Below are 7,799 nucleotides of genomic sequence, written 5' to 3'. Positions count from 1 at the left end.
TTGGTTTTGATTTTTATCATGGCTCACCTGAGCAGCCATGGTTTCAAACTGCCTGGAGATGTGGTCTGGCAGGCCAGTGCTATGCCCATCCTTCCCGTTCCTGCAGGAGGGAAGTCATCCTGGGACTAGAGGGCTTCGCCTGTAATCAGCTAATCTCATAATAAGTAGATTTGATGCTGGTTTCACTAGGTCAGGAAATTTCCCATTTGGAAGGAAAACGGATACTTGTTTTTGGGTTTTGCTGAGGAGCCACAGGGTTTAGAGCAGGGACTGGAAGTTTGTTGAGACCCACGTGAGTGCACTCAAACATCTTCCATGAAACGTGGAAATAAACACAGTGTTCCAGAGAGGTTCCTGGCTTTGGGATATAAATATTTCTGTAACAGAATGGCACTGGATGTCTCCTGTATTTTTTTCTCTGCTCTTTTGGCAAGATTTATTTGGGTGTGTGTCTCCTGTACAGAAGGTATGACATCACTTTTTGCCCCAAGTATTTACAGCCGTTGGTTACCTCCTATGTGGGTCACTTTTGTACCGTGGTTTCTTTGGGGAAATTGTAGGTCTCCTACCCAAAGCACATTGCCCATTTCAAGGTGCTCCTGGTTTCTGAACACCTGTGGCAGTGCCTTCCATGTGGGTGAAGCCAGCCGAGAAAGTATCCCGCCCCAGGAGGTGGGGACTGGTGATTGCCTGAGTGAGGAGGCCGGGGATGAGCCCTGGACTAGAACTTGTGACCGGCTGCTTTTCCTTCCCCTCCTCTCCCTCCTATTTTTCCACAACCCCCCCCTTTTTAAAAATTTCTTTTTAAAAATTCAGCAAGTATTTTGGTTTCCTTTATTCACTATTCCTTGCTAATCATATGCAGAGTGAGCCTGGGACAGTGGAAAGGAAAGTTGTACTTAGCTTCAGATGATCCTACCAGCTCCGCATTGAGGGGCTTCCACCAGGCGGCATTGTCAAGTGGCCTTGTGGAGGTTCTCCTTTGAGTCCTCAGCGTTCACCAGCAGAGGCAGGTGGTACTTATTCCTGGTTAATGTTGGAGAAGTTGAGCTCAAAGTGGCTAAGAGAACTTCCCAAAGTCACATAGGAAGTAGCAGAGTAGAACCAAACACAGATTGTCTCTGAATCAGGCAGGTTGTCTGATTCCAAAATGGGCTCTTCATTTTTGGAGGTCAAAAAGCTGAGCAGACACACATATTTCTTTTATCTTCTTCTTCTTCTTTTTTTTTTTTTTTCAGCTAGGGTTTCCCTATGCTGCCTAGGATGGTCTAGGCTCAAGCTGTCCTCCTGCCTTAGCGTTCTGAGTGCTGGACTTACAGGTTTGTGTCACCACACCCAACCGAACAGACATTTCTTGAAAGAAGACATACAAATGGCCAAAAAATATGTGAAAAAAATGCTCAGTATCACTTATAATCAGAGAAATGCCAATCAAAACCACCGTGAGGTATCATCTCACTTGTTAGGATGAGTATTATCAAAAAGACAAAAAATAACAAGTGCTGGCGAGGATATGGAGAAAAGGAGCTCTTCCACACTGTAGGGGTTGTACACTAGAGCAGCTGGCTGGGCGCGGGGCGCACGCTGACATCCCAGCATTTTGGGAGGCCGAGGCGGGCAGATCACCTGAGGTCAGGAGTTTGAAACCAGCCTGGCCAACGTGGTGAAACCCCGTCTTTACTAAAAACACAAAAATTAGCTGGGAGCGGTGGATCACACCTGTAGTCCCAGCACTGTTGGGCGGCTGAGGTGGGCGGGTCACTTGAGGCCAGGAGTTCAAGACCAGCCTGGCCAACGTGGTGAAACCCCATCTCTACTAAAAAATACGAAAATGTCCCCGGTGCAGTGACGGACCCCGTAATCCCAGCTACTCAGGCCAAGGCATGAGAACCACTGGAATCGGGAGGCGGATGCTACACTGAGCAAACCGAGATCGCACCACTGTACTGCAGCCTGGGCCACAGTGAGACTATGTCTCGAAGAGAAAAAGGAAAAAGAGTAAGAGTAAGCTAGGGCACCCACTATGGCAAACAGTATGGAGGTTCCTCAGAAAACTGCAAAGGAAATTACAGTGTGATCCAGCAGTCCCACTACAGTGTAGATACCCAAAGAAAAGGAAATCAGTGTCGGAGGGGCATCTGCACCTCTGTGTTTCCTGCAGCACTGTTCACCATAGCCAAGACATGGAACCAGCCTCCGTGTCCAACAGCAGATGATGGATAGAGACTATGTGGTCTTGATACACAGTGGAGTACTATTCAGCCATAAGACAGGATGAAGTCCTGTTATTCTCAGCAACGTGGATGGAACTGGAAGATATTATGAAATAAGCCAGGGACAGAAAGTTACACACCACATGTTCTCTTATGTGGAGGGCAAAAAAGAGTGGATCTCATGGAAGTTGGAAGTAGACAGAGGCTCCTAGAGGGTGAGAAAGGTGGGGGAAGAGAGATAGGGAGAAATTTGTGAAAGGATACAAAATTATAGCTGGATAGGAATAAGTTCTAGTGTTCTATAACATAGGATGACTATAGTTAACAAGAATATATAGTTTCAGGCTGGGCCCGGTGGCTCATGCCTGCAATCCTAGCACTTTGGGAGGCTGAGGTGGGTGGATCACCTGAGGTCAGGAGTTTGAGAGCAGCCTGGCCAAGGTGGTGAAACCTTGTCTCTACTAAAAATACAAAAATTAGCCGGGCATAGTGGTGGGTGCCTGTAACCCCAGCTACCAGAAAGGCCGAGGCAGGAGAATAGCTTGAACCTGGGAAGCAGATGTTCAGTGAGCTGAGATCACACCACTGCACTCCAGCCTGGGCAACAGAGCAAGGCTTTGTCTCAAAAAAAAAAAAAAAAAGAATAGATCCAGATAAGAGGAAGGGTGTTGAATGTTACCAACACAAAGAAATGATAAATGTTTGAGATGGCGGATATGCTTAGTTTATGAAATGTTTAGTATTTGAATTTTAGCCTTGCATTTTATAATACGGAGAGGTAAAACTGTAGGCTTGCTTTAGATACAGTCACAGGGGTTTGCTGTGATGACTTTTTTATGTAATAAGGGGGAAATATACCTTAATTAATAGGCATACATGCTCATTTTTCTCCCTCGTACAGTTTTTGTTGTTGTCCAGGCATTGTGATACTTATGTAAACAGTATGCAATATCTTAGGTAGGAATCAGAATTTTAAGGTAAGAATACTTAGAGTTATATATTTTGCAAACTTTCAAACTGGACATTTTACATGTCCATTATATAACTGTAATTACATTTTCAAAAAGACAATATCTGTCTTTAATATGGATGATGCTCGAGCATTTTTTTTTCTTTTTTTTTGGAGACAGGGTCTCACTTTCTCCCAGGCTGGAGTGAGTGGTGCAATCATGGCTCACTGCAGCCTCAGCGTCGTAGGTTTGAGAGATCCTCCCACTTCAGCCTCCCAAGTAGCTGGGACCACAGGTGTACAACACCATGCCCAGCTAACGTTTAAATTTTTTTGCAGAGACAGGACCTCCCTCTGTTGCTCAGGCTGGTCTGGAATTCCTGGGTTCAAGTGATTCTCCTGCTTCATCCTTCCAAAGTGCTGTGATTGTAGGCATGTGCCACTGCCTGGCCCCATATAAGTGGGATGATGACTTTAGCCTAGGAGTTCCACACCAGCCTGGGTAACATAGCACAAGATCCTGTCTCTACAAAAACTGAAAAAGTAACTGGTCATGGTGACCCCTGCCTGTGGTCCCAGCTACTCCAGGAGGCTGAGGCAGGAGGATAACTTGAGCCCAGGAGTTGAGGCGGCAGTGAGCTCTGATCTTGTCATTACTTTCCAGCCTGGGTGACAGAGTGAGACCTTGTCTCTTAAAAAAAGTTACTGGCTACCTGATTATTCATAGGAAAAAAACCTGAACTCTGATCTAAACCTCATACCCCGTACAAAAATTTACTCAAAATGGATCATGGACTAAAATGGAAAATGGAAAATAAAGATGAAGAGAGGAGCTAGAGACTAGGAGAAACTATTTGCAAATCACATGTCTGATAAAGAACTCATATCTATAATATATCAAGAACTATCCAAATTCAGCAGTGAAACCAAATCATCTACTTTGAAAATGAATAAAAGACCTGAAGAGACATTTCAGATAACATACAAGCACATGAAAAGATGTTCAACATCATGAGCCGTCAGAAAAAAATGCACACTAAAGCCACGTCACTATACACCTATCAGAATGCCTAAAATAAAAACTAGTAAGAAGACCAATGCTGGTGAGGATGCGGGGAAACGGGATCACTCACACTTGGCTGGTGGGAATGGAAGATGGTACAGTCATTCTGGAAAACAGCTTGACAGTTTCTTAAAAAACTAAACGTGCAATTGCCATAGGATGCAGCACTCACATTCATGGGCAGTTATCCCAGAGAAATGAAGACTTACGTTCACACAAAAGCCTTTATGTATCTGTTCATAGCGGCATTATTTATAAAGGCTAGAAACTGGAAACAGCCCGGTGACTGCTCAGCAGGTGAATGGTTAAACACACTGGTGCACTCAGGCCCCAGATACCACTCTGCAGTAGTTCATGACATCCTTGTTCATCCGTCTTTCAAACTAGAAACCACCATCATCTTTAATCCCCTTTTCTCCATCCTGGGTCTGAGTGGACTTCATTTTGCATTTCTCTCCATGCATTTTCCCTCTGTCCTTTCTGGTTGTGCCTCATGCCTCATTTGAACTGTTGTAAGGCCACCGAATGTTTCTCTGCCTCATGATGGAATCCTTTCTACACTTCATGCCCTGCATTGTCATTGGAACAATCTTTCCAAAACATGAACAAACTAACTTAAATATCCCAGGTAGCCTTCCAAATAAGTCTAAGCTTTCTGTTAGAAGTTTTACTTCTTGTCTATAGGGAACCCCAGGACTGTAGAGAGATGAATTTGCTGTCTGCATTTTAAGATCAGGCAGAAATCCCTGGAGGGGCCCATGTGGAATAGTGGTACAAATACTGGTTCTGGAATCAGAAGCCCTCATATCCTGGTTCTAACACTAGCTGGATGTTCTTGGGAAAGTTTTGGTTTCAAACCTCAGTATGAAGAAGTATACTCAAGGGATCACACAAGGCTGCTGGAAGGACCTTCTGAGATGGAGTTTCACTCTTGTCACCGAGGTTGCAGTGCAATGGCACGAACTCGGCTCACTCTAACCACTGCCTTCTGAGTTCAAGTGATTCTCCTGCTTCAGCCTCCCGAATAGCTGGGATTACAGGCACCCACCACCATGCTCAGCTAATTTTTTGTATTTTTAGTAGAGGGGTTTCACCACGTTCTCCAGGCTGGTCTTGAACTCCTGACGTCTGATGATCCACCTGCCTTGGCCTACCAAAGTGCTTGGGATTACAGGCATGAGCCACTGTGCCTGGCGATTGGGAGGCTTTTGCAGTAACCCAGAGCGCTATGATGAGGGCTGGACCTCGTTGGAAATGATGAGGAAGGTGAGAAGTGGTTAGGTCTGGCATATATTTTGAAAGGAGAGTTTAAATGGGTTGGATGACAAGAGAGAGAAAAAGAAGTTTTAAGGATGATGTCAAGGATTTTGGCCTGAGTAACTGGAAGACGAGAGATGCTGTTATTGGGATCGGGAAGAGTATGGGAGGAGTGGGTAATAGCAGGGATTATCGAATACGTGTTTTGGTCATGCTAAATTTGAGGTCTAAAAAGAGATGTCAAGAAGTGTTGGCTGGGCGTGGTGGCTCATGCCTGTAATTCCAGCACTTTGGGAGGCTGAGGCGGGCAGATCACCTGAGGTCAAGAGTTCGAGACCAGCCTGATAATTATTAAAATCCATCATTGATGTTTACTAATTAATCATATTATTACTCCTAATACCGCAGAGGGTGTACACCTACCTGTGATGTCGTTCCTCATATCCAGGGACAGAGAGCATGATTTTAGTTTTAATATTGCAGTAGGTGTACACTCACCCTGTGACACTGATCCTAATATCCAGGGGGATAGAGGATGACATGACTCCCAACATAGCAATGAACGGACAGCCACCCGGTGATATTGCTCCTCATATTCACGGAAGAAGCCTATGCTATTACTCCCAATATCGCAGGTTGGACACAGCCCTTCTGTGATGTGGTTCCTAGTATCCGGAGGGGGAGAGGATGATAACAATTCCAGTATCGCAGGCTGTGTTCCCCTGCCCTGTGCTATTGTTATTAATATCCTGGAAGGGAGAGGATGATATGACTCCCCGTAGAGCAGGAGGCGTACATCCAGCCTGGGATATTGTTCCTAATATCCATGGAGAGGAGAGGCTGATATTACTCCCAATACGGCAGGGGGTGAACATCCACCCTGTGATATTCTTCTTCATATTCCACGTCTGAGAGGTTGATATGACTCCCAGTATCGCAGACACTGTACACCCCGTGTGATACTCTTCCTGATATCCGGAAGGGGAGAAGATGGTATTAATCCCCATATCGCAGGAGGTGAACACCCACTCTGTGATATCTTTCCTAGTATGCAGGGGGAGAGGGGATAATATTATTCCAATATTGCAGAAGATGTACACGCTCCCCCCGTGATATTGTCCTTAATATTCCAAGGCACAGAAGACGATGTTACTCCCACTATCCCAGAAAGTATACACCCCCCAGTGATGTTGTTCCCATGATCCAAGAGGGAAGAGGATATACTTTCAACAACCCCTGCCCCCTGCAATGCTCTCACCCTGCAACACCGACACCCAACTCAACCCGACATAAGACCAGAGGTGCTGGCTGGGGGTGTTCATTGCTTCTCTTTTCTCTCTTGCCAGACTCAGTAGAGGAAGCTGAGACCGCTTCTGACTTTGGGAGAGGCCAGGGAGCGTGTGCGTTTGGAGCCTGGTTGCATGAGAGAAGCATGTGTGGGAACGCCAGGGCCTGGCTTTGAACCCCATTCTCCCAACATGATGCTGAGTGTGGCAGACATGACACTTGGCTTTGCTCTCTCAGGGTTCCATCTGCGACAGGGGCTACTTGTGCCCCTGGCCTCATCAACTCAGGCTGAAGGCGGCCCTGGTCCTGGGCAGAGGGGCTTTGTGAAGCAGAAATAGATGGCCTGGTACAGGGGGCGAGCCTGGCTAGGACCTTGGCCCTGGGAGTTGTAAAGAAGGCCGGCGTCTACCATGAGCATCTGCACCAAGCTGTGCCCATGTCACAGTGTGCTCGGCGTCTGCCCTGGCACAGGTGCATGGCCTGTCTGCGCTCAGGCTCCCCACCTATGGGGCCCAGGTTCACAGAGGTGTGAAAGAGACAAGCACAGCGCAGGGGCCTCCGAGCCCAGCCAGCCTCGCTTCGATGCTGGGAGGCTGACATCTTCCATTTTGTCTTCTGCCCAGGCAGGCTGCGGGCCGTCCAGCGGCTGTGCTACTTCTACAGCGTCGTCATGCCCAGCGAGGCCCAGTGTGTCCTCTACCACGAGCTCCAGCTCTCCCTGGCCTGCAAGGTGACCGACAAAGTGCTGGGGGAGCAGTTCCTGGAGACTATCAGTCAGCTCTACCTGTCCCTGGGCACCGAGCGGTGAGGGCTGGCTTTGCAGTGGTGGGAGTGGGGAGCGGGGAAAGGGGCTGGGGGCAGAGCAGGAAGAGGGCACAGGGAAGCTGGCCCAGGGCCCCATCAGCCCCTTCCCTTTGGATCATTTGGTTCCTTGACATCAGATGCTTTGAGCTGGTGGGCCTGGGGTCGTCCCAGGGCTGCTGCTGGCCCGTGAGTCCCAGCTTGAGCCTCTCTTGTTGGGTCAAAGGTC

General features: G+C 47.4%; 1 long non-coding RNA gene across 1 annotated transcript; it reads left to right on the top strand.

The window, feature by feature from the left end:
• The first annotated feature begins 1,534 nt into the window (after nt 1-1,534).
• On the top strand, nt 1,535-7,567 carry LOC117091320. The gene is made up of 3 exons (XR_004440398.1): nt 1,535-1,545; nt 5,488-5,491; nt 7,393-7,567. It is a non-coding gene; the product is annotated as an uncharacterized LOC117091320 (long non-coding RNA).
• Nucleotides 7,568-7,799: the final 232 nt, after the last annotated feature.

Source organism: Trachypithecus francoisi, unplaced genomic scaffold, assembly GCF_009764315.1.
Source record: "Trachypithecus francoisi isolate TF-2019V2 unplaced genomic scaffold, Tfra_2.0 Contig01185, whole genome shotgun sequence".
NCBI classification, from domain to species: domain Eukaryota; kingdom Metazoa; phylum Chordata; class Mammalia; order Primates; family Cercopithecidae; genus Trachypithecus; species Trachypithecus francoisi.
The sequence above is the reverse complement of the archived record's forward strand: the minus strand, read 5'-3'. Positions and strand labels throughout refer to the sequence as shown.